The sequence below is a fragment of the Orcinus orca genome, chromosome 9 (assembly GCF_937001465.1).
Source record: "Orcinus orca chromosome 9, mOrcOrc1.1, whole genome shotgun sequence".
Taxonomy (NCBI): Eukaryota; Metazoa; Chordata; class Mammalia; order Artiodactyla; family Delphinidae; genus Orcinus; species Orcinus orca.
In genome coordinates this window covers 37,863,136-37,887,571 of record NC_064567.1, presented here as the reverse complement: position 1 = coordinate 37,887,571, position 24,436 = coordinate 37,863,136, and the positions used below count along the sequence as shown (strand labels likewise).

At 38.7% G+C, this 24,436-nt stretch overlaps 2 protein-coding genes across 2 annotated transcripts in view; one reads left to right on the top strand and one right to left on the bottom strand.

Annotated features, from left to right (window-relative positions):
* The window catches only part of IMMP2L (inner mitochondrial membrane peptidase subunit 2), a 910,414-nt gene that overhangs the window by 416,387 nt on the left and 469,591 nt on the right, over window positions 1-24,436 (bottom strand). The gene's annotated exons all lie outside the window — the stretch shown is intronic.
* The window catches only part of LRRN3 (leucine rich repeat neuronal 3), a 37,492-nt gene continuing 25,178 nt past the window's right edge, over window positions 12,123-24,436 (top strand). Inside the window, exon 1 of the mRNA XM_012533047.2 lies at window positions 12,123-12,776. The gene's annotated coding sequence lies outside the window, so the exon portion shown is untranslated. The remainder of the gene's footprint in view (window positions 12,777-24,436) is intronic.

Here is a 24,436-nt window from a genome sequence, read left to right as displayed (position 1 = left end):
GCGGGGGACGTGGGTTCGAGCCCTGGTCTGGGAAGATCCCACATGCCACAGAGCAACTAAGCCCGTGTGCCACAACTACTGAGCCTGCGCTCTAAGAGCCTGTGAGCCACAACTACTGAGCCTGTGCACCACAACTACTGCAGCCTGCATGCCTAGAGCCCATGCTTCACAACAAGAGAAGCCACCATGATGAGATGCCTGTGCACTGCAACGAAGAGTAGCCACAACTAGAGAAAGCCCATGCGCAGCAATGAAGACCCAAACGCAGCCATAAATAAATAAATAAATAAATAAGCAAGCAAGTAAAGTTGTTAAAAAAAAAAAAAAGGAAGAAAAACCACTTTAGAGACAAGCTTAAGACATCAGTTTTAGACATGGAGAGTATGAAGTGCCCGTGCTCATGCAAGTAGAGACATTTATCAGACAGTCTGAGGAGCATATCTAAATGGATATGGAGGAAGAATTTTATTTGCAAGAGCAGGGATATACATTGGAGAGTAATGAATGTATAAGTAGAAGAGATTATATTATCTAAGACAATATGAAGAGCAGAGGCAAAAGACAAAACCTAGGATAAACATTTAAAAGGTAGATGAGCCCACAGTGACAACAGAACGAATGTGTAGGCAAGCATGAGCATGACTGGGAGGCTTTGATGTACAAGAACCAAGTTGGGAGGGCACTGATGAGATTCCAAACGGACATTTTGGTAGCATGGCTAGAGCAGAGGCCAGAAAAACATGAGCTGGAAAAGTAAGTAGAAAGTGATGATGAAGTAAGATCAAATGCTGATAGCTCTCTTGAGAAATTTCTATGAGGAGGACAGATATAGAGTGACAGAGTAGGATTAAAGGTGAAGAGAACGTTGTTATTATTTTAGTATGAGTAAGAATTAAGCGTGTCTATGAACTTCATGGCAATTTGTCAATTACAGGGTGGAATGGGGATAAAGGCTTCTACAAATGAATTCCTGTGAACACAGAAGTAGATGAATTTGAGGGAAAAAAGGGAGGGCTGTAGAGAGAAAAAAGTCTCATCCTTTAAGACTACAAAAGAAAGATGATGATGAGTGTGGATAAAGAGTCATCAGCATGTTGCAAGGTTGTGAAATAAAGGGAGTTCACACCTCCAGGCCTGAGTTCAATGAAACTAAAATCAATGGCATGTTCCTAAGAATATTCAGAGAGTGACAATGGATGCTGAAGAGGCTGCAAAATTTGGAGTCCTCTCTGAAGATAACTGGATAAAGAGCTGGCTTAGGACAAATACAAGAATGGGAGGCCACTGCTGAAGACCCAGCTGAAACAGGACACTCTGCACTTACTATGATTTCCTCCACGACCAATCTACCTCTTGGAGACAAGAGCAGAGAACAATCATGGTGTTGTTCAGAGGTTCTGACTGGGCAGGTATGGTGGGAGACCAGAGCAAGAGACCCAAGGTGACTGAATGGTGAGTAGTTTAGATGATCAACCTTGGCGGGTAGGAAAGGAAGAGAGTTAAGAATGACTAGGAGAGGGCTCCCCTGGTGGCGCAGTGGTTGCGAGTCCGCCTGCCGATGCAGGGGACACGGGTTCGTGCCCCGGTCCGGGAAGATCCCACGTGCCGCGGAATGGCTGGGCCCGTGGGCCGTGGCCGCTGGGCCTATGCGTCCGGAGCCTGTGCTCCGCAACAGGAGGGGCCACAGCAGTGAGAGGCCCGCGTACCGCAAAAAAAAAAGAATGACTAGGAGAGAAATGGCCTCAGAAGATCTGAGGTCTCTAAGGTGTCAAAAAGCAGACATAGGAGGAGCACAGTTCTAAAAGAGCCAGATAGATAGAACGCTAATGGTAGAAAGCAGGACACTCAAGTTCAAGAGTTCCAGGGTTGAATAATTCCAGTTACCAACATCATCAATGGAGCATACCTGGCAGTGGGTTTTTGAAATGCAGTGAAAGTGAAAGTTATTTTCATTTAAGGAGACTTAAAAATTTTGTGCTGGTTTTATGCTTAAAAGTTGAAATCTCCCAGTATTTTAGCAGCAGCCTGGGTGGAAAAGCATATCATTTTCCAGATATCAAGACAGGACTCTAGGGCTTCACTGGTGGCACAGTGGTTAAGAATCCACCTGCCAATGCAGGGGACATGGGTTCAAGCCCTGGTCTGGGGCTGATGGTTCGAGCCCTGGTTCGAGCCCTGTTTGAGCCCTGATCCCACATGCTGTGGAGCAACTAAGCCTGCGAGCCACAGCTACTGAGCCCGCGTACCACAACTACTGAAGCCCGCACGCCTAGAGCCCGTGCTCTGCAACAAGAGAAGCCACCGCAATAAGATGCCCGCGCACCACAACGAAGAGTAGCCCCCGCTCACCGCAACTAGAGAAAGCCCGTGTGCAGCAATGAAGACACAATGCAGCCAAAAATAAATAAATAAATTTTTTTTTTTTTAAAAAGACAGGCCTCTACTGAGAAGTAGGTAAGTGATAGCCAACTGGGCAGGTAAGGAATGGTATGCACCTTACAGAAGTTAATAATTAGTGGCTTGAACTTGGTACTGGGCAGCCAGAGGAGGTGCAGAAACATGATCCGCCATCAACATGCACACACATGCATGTGCACACATACATACACACACACAGCCCTAAGGGGTGGGAAAATGAGTGGTCTCCAAGCAGAGATGGCCATAAAAATAATCAAGTCCTGAAAGGAGATTAGATTTCAGCTGAAGCAGGAAACAGAAGAGGTCTGGGATATCGTTGAAAGGGTGGGAAATCTGCTTACAAAAGAAAAATAGAAAAAGCGGAAAGAATTGGGGGGATTCGTGTAGAATGAAGCATACAGCAGCTGGATGACGGTATGCGAGAGGGTGCTGGAGCCGTGTTATCTGTGACAAGAAAAGCATGTGGAATGAGAGGCAGGGTGAGGAGAGGCCTACCTCATATAAGGATGAGTCTCAGAGAGTGACTCACTGAGAATCCAACAGATGGCGAAGGTTACAAAACTTTGATCTCAGTTAAAGGCTATTCACAGTTCAGAGGGCGGGAGGGAAGACATGGTTCAGGCCAGGCAGGGGCTCCAGTGCCCACCCTGTCTGACTCTTAACACTTCCAGGGAGGATACAAGGTGGCCAGCAGGTCCTCAACCGCTGGCACTGTGGCTACTGATGGCAGGAAGCATAGCCTGACTGGCTGTCCAACACTGCTGTGCTGAGGAAAAGCGTAAACTGTGTGCTCCGTGCACACTGCTCTAAGTTTCATTTGATAACCACGTGACACTTGGCACAGTGAGTGGTTCCAAACTCAAGCTTGGGAGTCAGATTGATGTGCATTCCACCCCTGGCTGAGCCATTCACAAGCCATGTTATCGTAGGGAGTGAAGAAACCTGCTTCCTCTTTATCTGTAAAAGGAGGAAACAGCATCTGCTTACAAACTAACTCTAAGACATTAAAGAGATGCTATAAGCAAAGCGCTTATATAGCTCAGCGTCTGGTAGACATCACTCCATAAATAGTATCTAATATTAAGTCCTTATTGCTTACCTAGTGGACACCTTCCTTTTCCTGGGGAACTTCTCCTTGTCCCCTACCCTTTAATTTGGGCAGGGACGACAGAATAGTGCTTTATCCAGGAATAAGCATGTGGCCCAAGTAGGAATTCCCTCCAAATTTTTCACATTGGAACTAAGAGAAAGGGATAGTCTCCCTGGTGGTAAAACTGCGAGATGAAGAACATGAGAGCTGTTGGTGGCCATGCTGTCAGACATGTAAAGAAAGCTGACCAGCAGTAGAAGAGAATAAACCCAATACTCCAAGAAAAGCAGACACAGGAGAACAGAAAAAGAATCTCCTGGCATCATGTGAGTTCACGGCCAATTTGTCTCTGAGGTCCACTTTCTCTCCCGCCCATATTATTGTTGCATGTAAGACTACACTACCCTGCCCATAACCCCACCTTGTAACTTGAGCTGGTTTAAACCTAAGCTAATTTTAACCTAAGCTAGTTAAAATAGCATTTGTCTCCCTGGCAGCCAAAAGTATCCTGATTAACACACACACTTAGTATGAACAGCTACTAACAGTTTTAAAATAGAAGACACTGGCAGGGACGGTGTCCTAATTCCTTGAAGAATTCTCTATACACACTCAGAGGTCAACAAATGCCACTGACAGACAAAACTCGAATTCTGTCAGGCAAAGTCTACACATTTATCCACCTGCATTTGACTAGATTTCACTACTTCTTATATTACTCAGAACTTATTTTACCCTCCCCAGCTCCTGAATCAGAAACCAGCTGATGAACAGGCCAAATCCAAAGAGAGCCAGGCCTGACTTAAATATACAGAGTGGTAATAAATAAAGCAATAACTGTCAAAAATAAATAAGTATGGAGTGTCCAGTGTCTGCTCAGAACTACCTTTACCTGCTCATCTTATCAACTCATTTCTGAAAGTATTCTAAAGACCAAAGGTTGGAGTAGAACCTGCCGCCCAAAATAGTTCTAGTAGAATAGAGTAGAATTATAAAATAGAGTTGAAGAAAATTTTAAGATTTAAAGCTGAAAATTCAGCAGTGGCATCAGTATAGGTAGTAACTACAAGAATCTCCCATCTCTTCTGCCATCGTTGCTAGTTGTAGTAAATGGCTTTCATTCCTGAAAGCACCTTCCCTACCCTAAAAGGAATAACTCTGCGGACAATCACTAAAAGATCAGACAGAGAACTTTGGCTCTGGGCCTCCTGTATGTTCCATCAATGAAGAAAGAGAACCAGATGAGAATGATAAGAGTCACCTTTGTTTTCCCATTTAGTAGAAGTCAAGCAAAAGTGACATGAAATATTCATGAAAATTCAAACAACTCTTTAACCTCTATGGTGCAATATAACAAGATGCCTAAATATTTTACTGACAAGAAAAGCTTTTCTCTGGCTCAGAAATCATTGCCTTGATCTCCTGCTTAGACATAAAAAACTGATAACTTTCATTAGCCCACCTTACAAAATAACTCATGTAAAAGCAAGAAAATACCAGCAGACTTTGCCTAAGAATATTGCACAAAGTGTTATCTCATGCTATGTTCGTTCTTAATTTTTGCCTAGAATTCTTATGAACCTACCTGCCATTTGGTTCTTGGAGTTTAATTTTTGCCTAGAACTTACATGAACCTTAGTAGTTATATGAACACAATTGCATTTAACATGTACTAATCAAAGAATAGCAAAAGAGGAAGAGGCCAAGTCAAGAGACACTCTGTTCTCCCATAAATAACAGCTCTCTCATGAATAGCCTCATGTGTAACTGATCCGACAAAATCTACCACCTTGAGAGGCAGGTTTTTTATTAACTAAACAATTCTCTGATTTTACTCAAATGCTTGGAAGAAAACCAGCACACACGTGAGAGTAGTAAATTATTCCTTCAGTCACATGATGGGGTTTAATTAATCAAACGTTGACCTTTTAATATGTAAAATGCACTACTGAATATACAAAGCAAATAGGACATATTTTCTGCCTTCAAGTTGCTTACTATTTAGGCACAAATAAACCATAAAAGATAATATGTATTGGAATGAGAGAAATACAATAATAAAAGGCAAATTTGAATTATGATAAAATAAGGAAATACTTATCTCATTGAGATGGAGGGGGCCTTCTTAAAAGATGGGATTTTTGAGCAGAAGCCTTGTAGACCTGATACACTTAAGAAGAAATAAACTGTGAAGAATCCAACAGACAAGATTTGTTCAGGAAATGATAAGGCATTTGATGTAGCTGAGGGATGGGATGTGAAATAGGAATAGAGAGAATGACTGGACAGCGATATGGGAAACATATCAGAGTCAGTGTAGCACAGTGGTTACAAGTGTTAGCCTTAGACTCAGACAGACTTTGGTTTGATTGCTGACTCCGCTAATAAGCAACTAAGTGAGTTTTTGCATACTCGGCCCTCAGTTTTCTGATCTGTAAAATGAGACTAATGGTTACCTGGTATTCTAATAAGGAGGACTGAATGATACAGTTCATGAAAAACTCTTAACAGACTACTTGGCACAAGACAAGAACTCAATAAATGGTGTCTACTATTATTACTGTTGTGTTGCAATTTAAATTATTATATCATAGATAGAACTGAATACTAAGTTAAGAAAGTTAGATGTTTTACTAAACAAAACAGCTCCAGGTATAGAAGTAAAATTTTACCCCAAAAGAAATTCATATCTTTTTATCAAAAATAGCTATTATTTCTGATTATAAAAATAATACATAGTGACTGCAGAAAGTCTGAGAAGCATAGAAAGAAAATTTAAAACCACCCATTATCATGTGGAGAAAAGGGAACCCTCCTACACTATTGGTGGGAATGTAAATTGGTGCAGCCACTATCGAGAACAATATGGAGGTTCCTTAAAAAACTAAAAATAGAACTCCCATGTGACCCAGCAAGCCCACTCCTGGGCATATAGCCAGAAAAGATGAAAGCTCTAATATGAAAAGATACATGCACTCAATGTTCATAGAAGTACTGTTAACAATAGCCAAGACATGGAAGCAAACTAAATGTCCATCAACAGATGAATGGATAAAGAAGATGTGGTGTGTATACATATATATATATATATATACATACACACACACACACACACACAATGGAATATTACTCAGCTGTAAAAGAATGAAATAATGCCATTTGCAGCAACGTGGGTGGACCAAGAAATCCTCATACTTAGTGAAGCAGAGAAAGACAAATATCATATGATATCCTTTAAATGTGGAATCTAAAAGAACGATATAAATGAATTTATTTACAAAACAGAAATAGACCCACAGACATAGAAAACAAACTTATGGTTACCGAAGGGAAAAGGGTTGAGGAGGGATAAATTAGGAATTTGGGATTAACAGATATACACTACTATATATAAAATAAACTACAAGGTCCTACTGTATAGCACGGGGAACTATAGTCAATATCTTGTAATAATCTATAATGGAAAATAATCTGAAAAAGAATACACACACACATAACTGAATCACTTCACTTTGCTGTACACCTGAAACTAACAGCATTTCAACTATGCTTCAATTTTAAAAAATGATGTCATATACAGGTCAGCACTTTATCAAAAACAAAACCAAAAACGAAAAACAACCATTATCCCATCAAAGATAACTACTACCAATAGTTTAGAATATTTTCTTTCTTTTTTTTTTTTTTTTTTTGCGGTACGCGGGCCTCTCACTGTTGTGGCCTCTCCCATTGCGGAGCACAGGCTCCGGACGCGCAGGCTCAGCGGTCACGGCTCACGGGCCCAGCCGCTCCGCGGCATGTGGGATCTTCCCGGACCGGGGCATGAGCCCGCGTCCCCTGCATCGGCAGGCGGACTCTCAACCACTGCACCATCAGGGAAGCCCCATATTTTCTTTTTTGATAGATTTCTTTCCAGTTATTTCTGTGCAACCTATGAACTACCTATCTGGCTACTTACCTATCTATTTACCTGTATATATTTTCTAAAAATGTACTTTACTATTTCACTATTTTTTACATGGCTAGAGAAGAAGTTAAAGTCAATCCTCTGAAAGGGAAGACAAAAGGGATGAGCAGAGAGAAGCCAAGATGAGAGACAGTTTTAGACTTAGAGAAAGACAAGGAGGACGAGAGTGAAGAAGAGAGGAATCTGAGGAAGAGACAGAAAGAGATTTATCTCCTTGACTTCTGACATCTTTCTCATTTTTGGTTGTGAATTTCCTTAAGAGGTTAAATTACTTTTCTCCTTCAACTGGAGTCATATCCCATATTAAAAAACAAGACCTAGGGCTTCCCTGGTGGCGCAGTGGTTGAGAATCAGCCTGCCGATGCAGGGGACGCGGGTTCGTGCCCCGGTCCGGGAAGATCCCACATGCCGCGGAGAGGCTGGGCCCGTGAGCCATGGCTGCTGGGCCTGCGCGTCCAGAGCCTGTGCTCCGTGGCGGAAGAGGCCACAGTGGTGAGAGGCCCGCGTACCGCAAAAAAAAAAAAACAAGACCTATAGTTAAATAAGGATCTCATTTTTTTTCCAATTCTACTTTTCAAAACTCCCTTGAAAAAGAAAATGAGAACACTACTCCAACTTGCTTTAGTTCAACATTCTAACAAACAGCCAAGTTTCCTCACTTTACATCCTGTTTCTAACTTAAGAGCAAATCTGCTATCAGAATCAGATGAGGATGGACAGTGCCACTGAAGATCTTCTCAGCTCAGTGTCAGCCCCTCTTCATCAGTGGCCATTCACATGTATTTAACTTGTCAGTTCATCTTTCCAACCAGGCACTGCATCTCTTCAGAGCTCTATTTCCCAAATGGTGCCAGCAATAAAAATTCTGTCATTAACACTGAACCAACAGTAACTATATAAAAACATCCACTGTCGAGTGCATACAATTTATTCCTTTTTTAAAATAGTATTTTTATTTTTAGCATCCCTTGGTGCTGACTACATTTAATCGGTTGACTCAGTCATCAATCAAGCATTCGCTTATTTTACAAATGAATAGAGTGCCCTGTGCAGTAAAAAGAGCCTTGGCTCTGTAGGCAGACCAAACTGAGTTCGAATTTTAGCTCCATTATTTAATAGTTTTGGGACACTGGGCAAGTAACTTAACTTCTCTGAGCCAATGTTTCTACACTGTCAAATGGGGATAAAAATATCTACCTTATTAAAATGTTGTGAAGATCAAATAATTTTTAAAACAAACAGTATGCAACAAACATTTTTTTCTCCATGTTTTTACATGCTATAGATGTTAAAGGTGATTAAGACACAGACACCCCTCCGCCATCCAGGAGAATCTTAGAGACTAAAAAGGGTCAAACTACAGAAACAGTTGTAATATATTTAAAAAAGTGATAAGTGATAGCAGGGTATCAGATAAAGAAAGCTAGCGTGGGTCAAATGAGAGCTCCTATCTTGTTAGAGGATCAGAGAAGATTCCACAGGGGAAGCAGCATGTGAACTGAACTAACTTATTTCAGAGTAGGTAGACGAAGTGAGAGGCAGGGACTTAGAATGGAAGGTAGAAAGAGCACCCCAAACAAAGGGGATAGTTGGAACAAATGATGATATGATGACAATGACAATGATAATAATGAAAATAATGGTGATGTCAAACATTCATTCAAGCTTACTATATTCCAAGTACTTTTCTAAGCTTTTAAATATATGAACTACTTTAATCCTCAAAACAATCCTAGGAGGAAACTGAGATGCAGAGATGTTAAGTTCTTGCTGAGGGTCACAAAGGTAGAAAACGGCAAGGTAAGCATTGAAACCCAGGTTGTCTGTCCCCAGAACCTGCACTCTGACCCACTACCCAGACTACTTCTCTAACAAAAGCACACAGGCAAACGCTGCCTAGGATTCCACGAAACAGCAATAAACCTTCACAAATGAGTAGCTTAACTTCAACCATTAAATCAACAAATACATATTTATTGCACCCCTATATTTTCTTATTTGATGATCCAGGCAGAACTCTTTCAACATAATTTAAGGGCTGTAATTACTCATTTATGTTTAAAAATCATTTCAATACATTTTCATTAGAACTGAGTACTCATTCAGGAAGCCCTGCAGATATTTATTACGAGGCAGCTGACATGCACATCCATGCAATACACTGTATTTGCAATGGATTCTAAAGGAAAAAAAAAAAAACTTGGAAAGAAGAAAAAAAGGGAAGGAGGAAAAGAAGAAAAAGCAGAGGCCTATCAATCATAAGAGGGTGATATAGCAGAAAAATCTTGGAAGACCTGTGGGGCTCTAGTCTTGCTCTCTCTGACCAGTTGTGTGCACATATCACGTTTCTTGAACTTTTAGGACTCACGGCATTAGAGTTTTAAGACTTTGTTTCTCATTTGATGACCATTCACAATTGTACTAATTCAAAAGCCCCCAAATCCTCATCCTGTCACAATTTAATGTCTTCACATGGTATTTTATTATATAGATATGATAATTAAATAAGTTTTTAACATATCTTTTTGGAGGGCTACCTTTCATTACTAACAAATGATGGACCTGATGCAAAAGTAAAAAATCACCTGAAACATATACTGCTTCTACTCAGCTGCTGGTGCTCTTGTATCAAAAGGAAACTACAGCCAAAGAACAAAACCCTCACTCTTTTTATCCAAAGCCAGAGTTATTTTCTCTCTCACACTGAAATCTCATTTCTAATGTTCCATGATATTAAATTTATAAAAATGAGTATGAAATCTTTTGAATTTATCATGTGCCTACACCAAAAGGACAATTGCAAGAAAAGCTATCTCATCTCCCATATGCCAGAAAAAGGTAATCACAGGAAGTTAAAACAACTTCCTATGATAGAGCATAAGGTAGCATTTAAAATATTCCACTCTCACTGAATTAAAACTTAGATTTTTATTTGAATTCTGAAAGAGACTGAAATTTATAATATTAGTTATGACTGTTGTTTCATTTATAAACCAAGAAAGGAGTTTAATCATCTGTTTGATTATCACCACTTCCTTTCATTATGGGAGTCCATTATAATTGATTTGATAACTGGATTTGTCAATTATACAGTCAACACCAACCACAATGAAATGCTTAAGGAACCAATGGTATAAAACTAAAATTCCTTTTTCACATAGTTATCACCATTTTAATATAATTCTTCTATATGTGGAAATAAAAATCTGCCAGTGGTGAAATTATTTGGAATAGGCAAGAAATTGGCGCTGGAGAGAGTAAGATTGGGGGAGTTACTATTATCACAAGTACAGTAAAGTAAACGTAGACACAGTGCATCACAACGTCCCCGATACTGGACCGTAGGTGCCTAACATTTACGGCGTAAGCACTAGAGTGTCTAGTAAAGAAGAAACTCTTACGGTAGCATTCTGAAACAAGTGTTACTAGGTTAAACAAGACACTACTTATGTCTTGAACTTATTTTTATTCAAAAGGTTAAGAATCATTTGAATAAAGTTTTATAAAAGAAAAAAATAAAGCATTTGGGAACATTTTAAAGAAAACCACAGAGAGAAAACATTTAGTATTTAGAAACAAAACTGGTATTATGAGTATAATAAATGTAAACTCTTGGTCTATATCATTTCAATAAATATTTAAGGAGTAATTAGATGTGAATGTTTTTTCCCCTCCCCAAGTAAATCCAGTAACATGAAAACGCCATTTCTTTTTACTCCACTAGAGGGTAGTCTCTCAAAACCAGGGCTGGAGTCATAAATCCAACCTGTTTTGGACCTGTTGATAAATTAATCCTCATGTTCCGTCCTTTTCAACAAGATGTTTCTCTAGGATGCTAATTAAGGTTGTAAAACATGCATTTTAAAAAACTGCTGCCTATTTACTCACAGGTGTCCTTGCAGAAACATACATCGCTATGCTTTTCTGTGTTTCTTTTCAAATTTCTGATAATTCAGTTGGTGTTTTACGTGTGGTGTATATAGTACATTTTCCTGGTAAATATAAATTCTGAGTTAATAGGTCTAAGAACAAAGAGAAATCATTTTCTTGAGGGTTTAATTTTATTGCAGGTGAAATTCTTCCCCAGAGTTAGTAAAGCATGCACCCTAACACACACACACAGATACCCACTAACACCCTGACACACGTACCCATTCATATGTGGCTGGCAAATTAATTTCATCACATAAGGAGAAGTGAGTGAATGTTAACTGGAAAAATGTATTTTTAAAAATACCCTCTTAATATGCCAATGTTGTGAATTACAGAGAAGCAAATATATGCTTAATTTAAAAAAACTGGTCAGTCCAGGTAAGAAATGTCATTGCTTTAAAAACAAACGAAAAAAGTGTTATCGAACAACAAGCACATATGCTAAATTAAGTAGGACCTACAGAAAACCAAATGCCACTCCAACAGTTTTAAGCCGCTCTTCTTAAATAATACAGCCCTTGGTGAACTTCACAGAGAAGGAGTCGGAAGCTCTGCATCCCTCCCTGGTGCTTTTAATATTTGGGAAATCCTTATTAGTAATGTGCCCTGCTATTTTCAGAGAGAAAACACAGTTTCTCTGAATGACTGAGAATCCAAAAATGGGAAAACTTGTCAAAAATTCCTCCCCCTCAAAAAAAGAAAGGAAGAAGGGAGAGGGAAAGGAGGGAGGGAGGGAGGGAAGAAGGGAAGGAAGGGAGGAAAAAAGGGAGGAAAGAAGGAGGGAAGGAAGGGAATGATACCTAGGAAAATAAGCAAGGCTGTTCCACTTATTTGTATCCTAAGTAGCAGTGTCATAGAACAGACAGGTTGTTTCAGCCAACCAGACGGAAGCAGCTGCGAGCGCTACATCTTGGCAGTCCGAAGCGATTGGCCCCTCTCTGGGGAGTGGAGGGTGTTCAGTTATTAATGACCGCTGAGCAGGCAGCACCATGTCAGTGTGACAACTGATCGGGTGAACGATGCACCACTAACCACCATGGAAACAAGGAGAAATAAAGCCAGCTCCCAGGATCTCTCTTCACTGGATTGAGGGCTTCAGCCTGCCGACTGAGAGAAAGAGTTCCAGGAAAAAGAAGGAATCCTAGCTGTAGCCTCCCGCCTTCGTTTACATTTTAGAATACAGAGATAAGATTGCTTGCATGTGTGCATATCTATAGTACACGTTTGTGTATACTTTAGTACACACACGTATGCACCTATTTACACCCGGGCAAGAACACAACCATGTGATTATAGCAACTAAGGAACTGAGGAATCCAGCACGCAGGGACACAGAAGGTGGTGTAGCACAGAAACCGCTTTTACAGGGTAAGTTTGAAATATGCATTTCTATATAAATATGCTCTATTTCTTGTTTAGTTGATGCTCTTTTTTTTTTTTTACACCTAAATTCTCCTCTGATGTTCTCTTCTTGTCTGAATTCTGAAAGCAGTTTTCTTTCCATTTCATTTTTGAGAGGAAATTCAAATGCAAAAGCCCTCCGGCTCTGTGTATGCCTAGCTGTGTTTGTGGGATTCTCCAACATGAATTTTACTAGCTTGAACGCCCATCAGAGGATGTGAGTGGGAGAGAAAAAGCAGTGCTGGGGTGGGGGGGAGGAGGAGAGAAAGGAGGGACAGAGAAGATAAGGGGACAGTGGGAGAGAAGACCAGAGGAGAAAAGGAGAGGGAGAGGGGGCGAGGGAATTTTGCTTTTTCTTCACAGTACTTGTAATGAAAAGCAGATCACACATCATTCTGTTTTGAAAACAACCTCCCAAATGGGGCATTTTTCTCCCTTTCACCTAGTGGTTGGAGATTTAACACAAATGCTGCTGTATGTCAAGAGCCAAAACCACTAAGCAGAGTGGCAGAATAAGCATATCACAAACAGTTATTGAATTTCTGCCAGGCTACATCTTACGGATTGGGGTAAATGACTTCCCTTTAATAACAACCCCTCGCTGGTCTGAAGGGACAGTGCAAATGTCTGATTGCTTATGCAGCTGCAACTCTAGGTAAAAGGATCCCATGAACCAGAAGACTTCTAATCTTTTTTTGGTAATTAACAGGATCACAGCAGGATGGCTTTAAAGTACATTTCCTATTTAAGAAGATTGTTTGTTCAAAGCAACTGGCTATATTCCCTTTGCTGTTACTGAGCTAGAAGGCTTAATTCTCCTCTAATTTATTCATTTTTAACAATATGTCCTTGTTTCCGTGCGTCTAATTTTTGTGAAAGCAAGCTATGAGAATGAGTCGAACCTTCCTCATTTAGTGAAAAGGGGACAATGTGAAAAAAAAAAAAAGGATTCAAAATATCTATCTAGAAAACAGTGTGCCCTGGCACTATAAATACTGCTTATACCCTATATTTCTCCTCTTTAGCTTCAGAAGCAATGCCTTTGAGACAGAATTACTCTCAGTAAACTATGAGCATCTATGCAGTGATGATTCATGGTATACAGTGTGGGTTAATTTATACTTCCAGTCGTGTGAAAGGAAGCTAGCTACTTAGAATATGCTTTCAAACAGACAACATCAATTGAGGATGTTCATGGCAACATTCACTACCCCCTTTAATGGATCCTGTAAAGACATTAAAACAAACCAAGTATTTACATTTCATCTTCTGCAGCTCCCTCCTCCTTTCCTTTAGGTCAACTAACCAAATAGTTAATGGAGACTGCTTCTTTCGAACTGCACGTTATTTTTCTCTACAACTGTAATTTCAGAGTTTTTATTGGTTTTCTAGTTTATAATATGAGCCCAAACCAAGAGACAGTAACCAGCCACTTAGACCCTGCCACTTTCCCATAAATGTGTCAAAAAATGAGTCACTTTACAATATGTAATGTAAGAAGTCAATTCCAGGGACCTTTGTAAATGATGACAATAAAGCAGCTCTGACAATATGCCACAGGCTTCAATTTTCCCTCTGTAAAACGAACAAGTTTAAGAAGAGGTTTCCTGCTCAGAGTGAAAAATGAAAGGTGGTGAAGCATTAGCTCAAAATATTGGCAAGTTTGCTCGCTCTGCCTCAAACGCCACACGTAATCTATAGGAAAACAAAATGATTCACTACAAGGAGGAAAAGGTATATTTGCTTTTCTGCTATTCATTAGAAGTGTGCCTTCTGTCACAGAACAGATGTGATATTTTTGAGGTATCTCCTAAGTTCCTAGCCAAGAGAAAAAGCTTGAAGCAGATATTCAACCTCCGGATTTCAAACTCCTGTATAATGTTGCATTGCAGTATTGATTTCAGTTTTTCCTAGACCTTTTCTGGGGAAACTTTCCATACCAAACACACACACTCTTAAATCCTACCCAAGCTATTTTAAAATTGCAATCAATGACACCTAAGAACAGTGGATTCACTCTTTAACCTTGGTAAAGCTCACATACATATTTTGTGGATTACAGAGATCAATAGTGTGCCCACTTGAGTCTGAGAAATACAATCACTCCAGAACCCCAGGGTTGTCACTCAGTGTGCGCCAGGGAGTTTGGTGATCTGATCAGCATCTACCAATGCCAGATGATGGACATATGAGCGTGCCTGCAAGACTTAACTACAGTCTTCCCCAATCATGTAGCTATACCAGAAATAATAGCTTTCTGGCAAGACAAGCTTCAAAGAACCATGTTTTCAGAGTGTTGCTTTTCACAGGCAACATGCTGAGTTAGAATGCTGATTAGTAGGTGGAATTTTTTTCTTTGGTTATTGTTGCTGCTGTTAATAGCTTAAAAACAGTGATATCAGCTTTCTAGCCCAGCAATCAACTTATAATTCACTAACTGTATTTTATTATTTTTCATCTTTTTTACACCTACTCTTTTTTTTTTTTGGCCACAAGATGGGTTCGATGTTTTACTTTCTTCCCCCAACTCTGAATTTTTTCTGGTGCAAAATGCCTGTGTAAAATGCCACTGCGATATTTACTACAAAATAATTATGTTGATGAGAAAGGTTTGTAATCTGAGTTAAAAAATAACACTTATGTAAGTTAAATAGTATTACTTAATTAGCAGCCCCTGAAGATGGTCATAGATGAGATATATCTGTTGGGGAATCTGAAGGAGATCATTTAAAAGGAAGGTAATATAGCATACTAAAAAATGAGTCCCTACTTCTAGCCTCAGTGAGGATGCCCCCAAAGAATGATTTAAAATAATGTAGCTCCAGCCAATCTGGAGAAACACTGGACACATCTGCAGCCACTTAAGATGTTCCATGGAGACCTGGTTCTGAGGGTGTGATCACTTAGGTATCACTCCTCGGCCCCATGCAACTAAAAAAAGCAGGTACACATAAGGCAACAGATCAGTATATCTCATCAGGGCTGCCAAAGGTAAAGCTCTTTTATGCTGGCTGCGAGAGTAGCACTTCGGAAAGCTTCCCAGCGTAGCAACTGAACAGAGGTCCCGCACACTGTGCAGTGCATGCCTCCCTGGCTCTCTTCTGATGAAGTGATGTCTGGTTGGACACTTAGCAAGTAGTACATGACAGCAATCATTCCCTCGGCCACAAAGTAGAAGGAAATCAAACTTCATAGAAAGAAAGTAGGTGGTGCCAGAGGATAGAAAAAGTAACAGGGAGAGATATAAATGTTTCTTTAACCTGATGGGAGGGGTAGAAATAGATCTCAGTTGGCGCTATTTAGAAGTCATTAAGTCAAGGGGAGCAGAGATGACAAAATGTTCCTCTCAAATTTTGTGAAGAAATGCAGTGCCCACTGGGCCATCTACTGTATTTGCATAATTGTCATATTTGTATATAACTGTTTGCTACTATGTTAATTTATCTTTAGGTTGTGATGAGGGAGGGCTAGTTTTTAAGGTGCCATTCATAAAAGCACATTACACAACCTCAGCACGGGGAAATGAAGAAGGGGAAGAGATTTTTGTATAACAGTAGAATTTTAGGATTGAATGGGACCTTTGGTAAATGGTCTAATATGCTCGTTTTACTGGGGAAGAAACTGAGGCCCAAAGGGTTTAACATCTTTACCCCAAATCACTCAGTTCTTTATTGGAGGCCTAGGGTAGAACCCCTCAGGGTGCTCCCTCCAGCAGTCTGTTAAAGGTCTGCCTGCTCACTCTTCCAAAGATAATATTCTTTAAAAAGTAAAATAAGGGTTTCCCTGGTGGCGCTGTGGTTGAGAGTCCACCTGCCGATGCAGGAGACACGGGTTCGTGCCCCGGTCGGGGAAGATCCCACATGCCGCGGAGCGGCTGGGCCCGTGAGCCATGGCCGCTGAGCCTGCGCGTCCGGAGCCTGTGCTCCGCAACGGGAGAGGCCACAGCAGTGAGAGGCCCACGTACAGCAAAAAAAAAAAAAAAAAAAAAAAAAAAAAAGGTAAAAGAAAAGACTCATAGATATATGCAAAAGAAAAAAAACTTAAGGAGGTGTTTATCCAGATAATCAAGCACTCTAAAAGTAAAAGCAGACATTCAACAATAGAAGCAATATGATTTGTTAAGTACCTCACAACCAAATATTTGTCTTTGGGATGTAGTCTACTATATTCTGTAATAAGTCATAAAAATTAGAGATTTGCCCTGTTTTTAAAACATTTTAATAATAATACTGCTCTCCTTCACCTATAGAAATTCAGCTATTGATCAGCCACTGTAAGTTTTCCCAGGAATTCTGAAGAGACTCTCCAATCCTTTTTTACTGGGTTTACCAGTAATATTTTAAGGCACTTACATGTGTCCTCTTTATATGCAGTGTCCATTCTCATGCTTTGCTTCTACACCTCACAGAGGAAATTCTCAGAATAGCAATCCCTACTTTCCTCTCTCCATCTCCCCCATTCTGCCTTACCTTTTCATTTCCAAAGTTAAAAGTAAGAGCCTTTGTAGACAGTGACATACCGCCTTAATTTCACAGCCCTATTTTTTTCTTTTTGGCAAATTTCTCTGTTTCTAAATGTGCTCTCCACATTTCGCTAAGATAATAGCAATGAATTGACCCAAAAACTTTGGGGAAGTAAAGGAGGATACAAAAAAAATAACACAGTAATTGTGACTATTTGTTTAAGAGCTATACTGTGTACAGAGTAAACAGTATTGTTGTTCCTCCCAACAACCTGCTGAGGGAGTAATGATGATCACCTCTCTTTTAAGATTGGAGAATTAAGTTCTGTGAGGTTAGAGAATTGTGACAGTCAGGGAGCTAACGTGTGGAGGAGTTGGGTAGCCTCACTCCAAAGATGGTACAGCAATGATCATAGTACCTGGCACTTTGTGAGCCCATTAGTAAATGTTCGTTCCCTTTTTCCTGAAATCCCACTCTAGCCTAACCCTTTCAAGTTTTATGCCCTTTGTACCATACCACACTATATGAGGATAGATTTCTGCAATTAAAAATCTGTACTTCTTAATTTACATCACAGCTAATAATATGCCCAAGTTAAATTTGAAAAACAACAATAACAACAACACACAACCAACATCTACTCTTGGATAAAAAGATTCATGTCTTTTACCTACTCATCCATACGTTTGTCTGACAGCATTAGCACTCTGATAAACAGATACTTGGCAAAGGTCTCAAAAATTGGATAAAATGGGATGAGTAAATTATTCAGGCATGTTCCAGGTTGTTGGAAAATTAAGAGCAAAGTCCTCAGGTTTATCCTTTAAACCTGGATAAAGTTTACTAGTAAAGCAGCTTCTTTGGCATCTCCTTTCTAGTTAATCTTGGAGAGAAAATGGCACACAAAGACCTCAAAATGCCAGTAAATTTATTCAGATTATTGAGGGCCCTTTCTAAGGGAGATTTTATCTTTCAAAAGTAATGTCATCGTCGGAATAAATGAAAATCCCTGAAACACATGTTCTAAAGGTTATCATGTAAAGCTTTACTTGCAGAAGGTGAAGCATTCTACAGATAATCAGCTACTCTGTTTAAGAAGGGGTGTAAACATCACCACTTTTTTCCATGTCTGCATTGAAAAGGCCCATGGACTCCCCAGTGACCCACTTGAAAGGCTTAGCATCAACAAGCAATATTTTCTATTTCCATAAACCTGAAACCCCTGGGATTTAATTCCCTGAGGAGTGAGAAAGGAGGCAGTGTTTCCTGACTTGTACAAAGCACTGACTCCAGGAAGGGGAGAATGTATGCCCCTGGAACTGAGCCTGCTAACGGGCCATGGCTAAGCAATGGCCTTCAGCAAGTCTCAGGACTTGCAACACTTGCCAATGACATGAGTAATACTGAATATTCTGATTACAGAAAATACTTAAAGAGGCCTCATTTGCATTGTGATAGAGAGGACTGAATGCGCTTTATTACAAACGCTCTCTAAAATTAGGAAATTAAATTAATAAAATGACTATAAAGGAACAAGGGCAAATATTCTAGTAGATTCATTCCACTGGTAAAATTTGCTCCATAATATCTTACAGTCTCATAACACTGAAAGGTCAGGGCATTTAAATTACATTGTCAGAAATTTACTTTTGTTACGAAAAACTAAAAACTCAAAAAAATGCTAACAGCAGACATGTATTTTCAGAGGTATAATTCATATTGGCCTTTATGTCATTAGAGTAGTTTTCTCACCGCTTTATTCATATCCCCAAGACATACTGGTCTTATCATTGTTTGCTAACAATGTCTCTGGGCTCCACGTTTAATTCTATTGTCATCAAAAAATCAGTCACTCAGAAACACCAAATACTGAATATATTCTACAGAGTATATAGGACCACAATGGACTTTTCTGAAATTTCAGTAGTTGCAGGAGGTAATTTCAGTATACATCTAGACTGATCGTATTTTGATTTCTACAAAGACCAAAGGGTTAATGGCCTTACACTGCACATGTTTAAGGCACTGACAGTAAAACAATGGAGTGGGTGAAAATGGGCCTGAGTGTAAGTTGCAATGCTGTATCACTGAAGAGAAAGTGCAGTAGAATGGAATGAGAAAAACAATGTTACAACCATATATGAAAAAGAAATATATTCTAAGCATTTAGAAAACTTGGAAGCTCTTTTCCTAATAGTTCTGGAATGAAAAACATGTAAAATGCCATTATAAGATAGAGCTTAGATTGTATTCATCCAACAAGTCAATTCTTTGTGTGAATAGCTGAACTGATTCACTCACCAAACATACAATTTATATTTGTTCCTCTTACTGTAGTCTATCACCCACGCATTTTTTACACAAACACTAAAGCGGCTCAAAGTGTGTCGTAAGGTGATGTTCAGCTAACTTTTTAAAATCAATGAGGCATTTGCCAAAGTACCATTTCCTTAATCAGTTACTTTACTTTTAACAAGCAAGCAAATTCCATGTAAATATCAAAGTCTCATTTTTCATTTACACTATAAATTGTGTCACACACTCTGCTGCTGTTGGACAAAATGATCAAAGAAATGAAGAATTACATGTTTTATGACATAAAATACTGTTAGCACAGACCTTATGAGTTCAAATCGCATTATGTCTCTTTGACAATCCCTTATTGGCTAAGGGAATGATCACAGAATTAGTAGATCTCATTTACTATATACAGGCATTTTCCGTGCCCAACACTGCTGAACACTTCATGTGAATTTTCTCATTTAACCCTCATAATAATCATATGAAGCAAGTTTTTTATTATTATTAATTATTTTAATAGTAATTATTATTAATTCCATTTTACAAATGAGAGAAATAAGCCTTAGTGAAGAAAAGCAACTTGCCTCACCTAATTAAAGGCAGAACTAAATAAAGGAACCAGGTCAGTTTGGCTCTAAATATCATGCCTTTGTACACCAGGCAGCACTGCTTCCCTGTTGGTATTACCTAAATATAACTAGTCTGTACTGCCTTCCAGGAGTCAGATTCTCTATCCAAATACAATCAACCCACTTAGCATTTCATAGCATGCGTTCTTCTCATACTAGGATATTATCTCTTGGCAGGATTCATTCATATTTTCTTCTTTTTTTGGTTTCTGAGAAAAAAGTAATGATTTACTTAGTTGTACTTGAGTATCACTATCCATTTGATTAACTAAAATGATTTCTGCAGTTCACAGGCCAACCTTTGACTGGTGGCTTACAGACTTCTTCCTTCACCATTTTTCCGTCAAGTAGAATTCAACATGTTTCTTTAACCGAGGTCGCTAGGCACAATAACTGACACAAAGGAGAAATGCAAAACTTAGCCCCCAGGTCTCAATTTTCATTATTTATAACAATCCTTCCTGGGTCCAACTCCAATCTGTGGATCCTTCCTTTCCTCATGCAATCTCCTTTAAACAAGGAAGGTGAAAACAATCTGAATACTATTTCACTGCTAGTATGATTATCAATTGTCAATGAAATGCATCAATCCTCCTCATTATCAATAAGCTTCCAGCTCTGTAAAGATAATTGATGAAAGCCATAATCCGTTTTTCAAAAGGAACATGCTGAACCAAACCTAAAACTTCAGCAGAACTGTTCTATCACAGCTGCTTGCAAAACTTCAGCATTTCTTCTGAGTGACCTCCTCAGAGAGCTGATTATCAGGGGAGTCCTTCAATCTGACTGTCCTACATAGAAAAAGCTGAATGTGAAATTAAGGCCAAAATGTTACTGAGGATTCTTCCAATGATAAGGAATAGGGTTTAGAGAGCTCATGCTCAGATGTCTTTTCTTATCAGAATGAAGTTTTTTTTTTTTAACCATTATAATTAGGCAACTGAAAAATGAATTCAAGCTGAAGGTGATAAAAGGTTAAAATATCTGTGCATCATGAATAACCTAACTCAAAGCAGGTACGAAATAAAGAAAGACTTTCAGAATTTTAAATTAAACTTTTGATTGTTTTATTCCTGCTATTTCTTACATTCATACATAACAGTGAGATGGAGAAAGAGAAAAGGGGGATGCTGGGCAACAGTTATTCAACATGTACCACAACCTGGACCCTGGTTAAGCTTTTTACACGCCTCATCTCACCTGACGTCACAGCTCTGTGAGGGAGCAGAGGCTCAGGATGGGGAAGCATTTGCCCAACTTCCCATTGTATCAGGGTACTGATTTGAACCCTGAATGTCTGACTCCAAAGCCCATGCTATTAAAATCATGCTATTTGCCTCCCATGTCATATATATATATTAGAATAAGCATAATATATTTCTCCTTTGGGAAGCATTTTACTTTTCATACAGAAGCATCCAACAACAGCCTCTTTCTATAGTTGTAAGTTTCTCAGCGAAGTTCAGAAAGCTTATATAATAATTAATCAAACTTCAGTTTTACCACATGGGGCAACCTGATTAGTATTTCATGAATAATATAATGAACACTTAATATAATATAACTAATCTAAAAGAAAAGTATTATTTGTGGATTTTCTACTTGAACATGGCCATTAATCTGTGTAATTTCAGAAGTGTAATGGAAAAAAAAATGATCATAGTTGAATTCCAAAAGCACTTGTGAATATCTAAGATATTTACCATTTCTTTGGGAATGGATATCAGGAATAAAATGAGGAACGTTTTCCAGGCCATAAATACCTTGCAAACTGAACATGTAGGACAATGTTTTAACCCTATCCTTCCCCGCTGAATGTAGCTCACCAGATTTAGGAAATATTTGAAACTTCTTTATATTTTTCTATATTGTGTACACCTAGGAAAGATGACAAGCACCTGTAAGCTCAAATCTGCTTCATAAAGAATTTTTTCATATCTAGAATAGTAACTCCTCCTCGACCACCACATCCTGACCCCATCCTTCCCACACAACACTGAAAGTCATAGTATATTCAGTTCTTAATTTCATTTAAGCATGAGGTTTCCCTTTTGAGATAACTATGTTTAATTATAAATCAATGTGCTACTCTGTACTTTACTTGATAGAGACTTCTATGAATCTTTGAAAGGAAAGATATTCTAAAATAATTTATCTTTTAGTCATTCATTTAGACATGCCCCATCATGGTTATTTAATCAATGACCATGGATACATCCAAAATCAATGAAAAGAACCTTGAGGTATTGATAAGAAATGATGTATAACATCTATTTGCTGATGTATAATACAACAAATAGAACCATATCTATTTATCTATCTATCTATCTAAATTTTCTCATCTTAACACATGCCATTCTATCAAGATTTTCCAAGCCATCATATTCCAAAAGTATTGCAAAACACATTGTCTAGAGGTAATATATCGAGATATATATGTTTGTACATTTTGATTCATTTTCAACATTAAACAAAGTTTATTAACCTGTAAGTACGATGACCATAGAATTCACAGTGCTTATTTTTAACACAGAATCTCAGTCTATAAGAGTGACACCTAATTATTTTTCAAAGTTTCAGAACTCGTGGTTAAAGATTCAAGTCTTTTTTCATTGTCCATTGTCTGCCATTTTTGTTTTAGGTTTAGAAAAATTGCTTATTAGCGATGAACAATTACTTGCTTTATACAGAATATGCATACAGTAGGAATACTGTGTTGTATTTTTCCCAAGAGAAGACTGGGAATAGGGTAGGGCTAAATGAGATAGGGGTTTGACTATTTGTTAGGGATATGACGGAGATATTTAAGTGGATGTTCTTAGTTAATATACCTGTGAGACTATGGTAAGAATAGTCCCTAGTCTAAAGAGGACCACCACCTATAGTCATTCTTGGCTCTCAGATGATGTCTATATGGTGGTAGATCAGGTATCCTTAGGAGGAGTGTCTACCAGAAATGGACAAAACCCTTTTTCCCACATGTTCATGAATTCCTGTTTTCAAATGCTATATCACATTCTATGTGGAACTCAACTGACGGTTACCCAGAAACCACCACTGGCATCATTAATGAATGAATTCTACACTGCCTATTGATTTGCCTTCAAATGCCACTGAATAATACAAGTCAGACCCGGTATAACAGAATTGTGAAGCTGAGAGATATTTTACAGATATTAAGTCACTTGCTCAAAGTGACCTCACTACTTACTGCAATCCTTGCCCAGCAGTTATTGCACAGCACATTGACTGTGATGGCAGAGCTTCACAAAGATTGGACCACATGCTCCTATCAAATCATTCCTTTTCTTAAGCACCATTATGACCAAAAGTTCCCAAACTCAACCTTGTAGAGAAATTCAGCAGTGCCTTCCCTGTGAAGGGCCCATATTTGTACAAGTGTTAGCTGCTGGAGTCTGGCAGAAGCCCAACCCTCTATCATCCAGTCGCTCTTCAAGATGCCTCTTTAGATTGACATTTTACTGACATTAATGTGTTGCTGCTGCTCTGCATCAAGCATGTTAATTACTTGAGACCTGGGTTTTGAATTTGTGCCCTAAAGTGGTCTTAGCTGAAGAGTTGTTTTGTTTCATTTTTAAATCAGTCAAATAAGAGAGAGAGAGACAGAGACAGAGAGAGAAATTATTAAATGGAAAACTCACAAATTAAAAAATGGCAACCATACAAAAAGCAAGTTTCATAATTATCCAAAATAGAAATAGAATGATACAGTTCTTTGTGCTATTCTATTGGAAATTTCTACGCCTCTTGGATATTCCATTCCAAATTTAAAAGCCTCTGAGATCATTCTGCCCTAATCCTCTTTGCTGGGAACATAAGAAGCCTTATAACACACAAAATAATTATAATTTTTGAAATTATAAATCTCATTTCAAACTTATTTTTTAACTTTTTATAAAAACCCTGTCATAAGTTTTCTCCCAAAAGAATGCATAATATAGAATAATGAGCACTAGAAGCTCTGAGTTGCTAAATTAAAACGTTTAAATTGCTGATGATAACATGATCTTCTTTTAGAGTGTAGAGTTTCCATTTATCAAAATAGCTTCAGAGATAGTTTTATTTTCTCTCATTTGAAAAATCCTTCTTGCAAGTTCTAATGAAAGACGTTTAAATAACATTTTAACTATCTCTTTAAGATTTATTTCCCCCCAAATGTAACCATATCTCAAGAAATAACAACTGTCCTATCCCATCATCTCAAAAAAGTTAT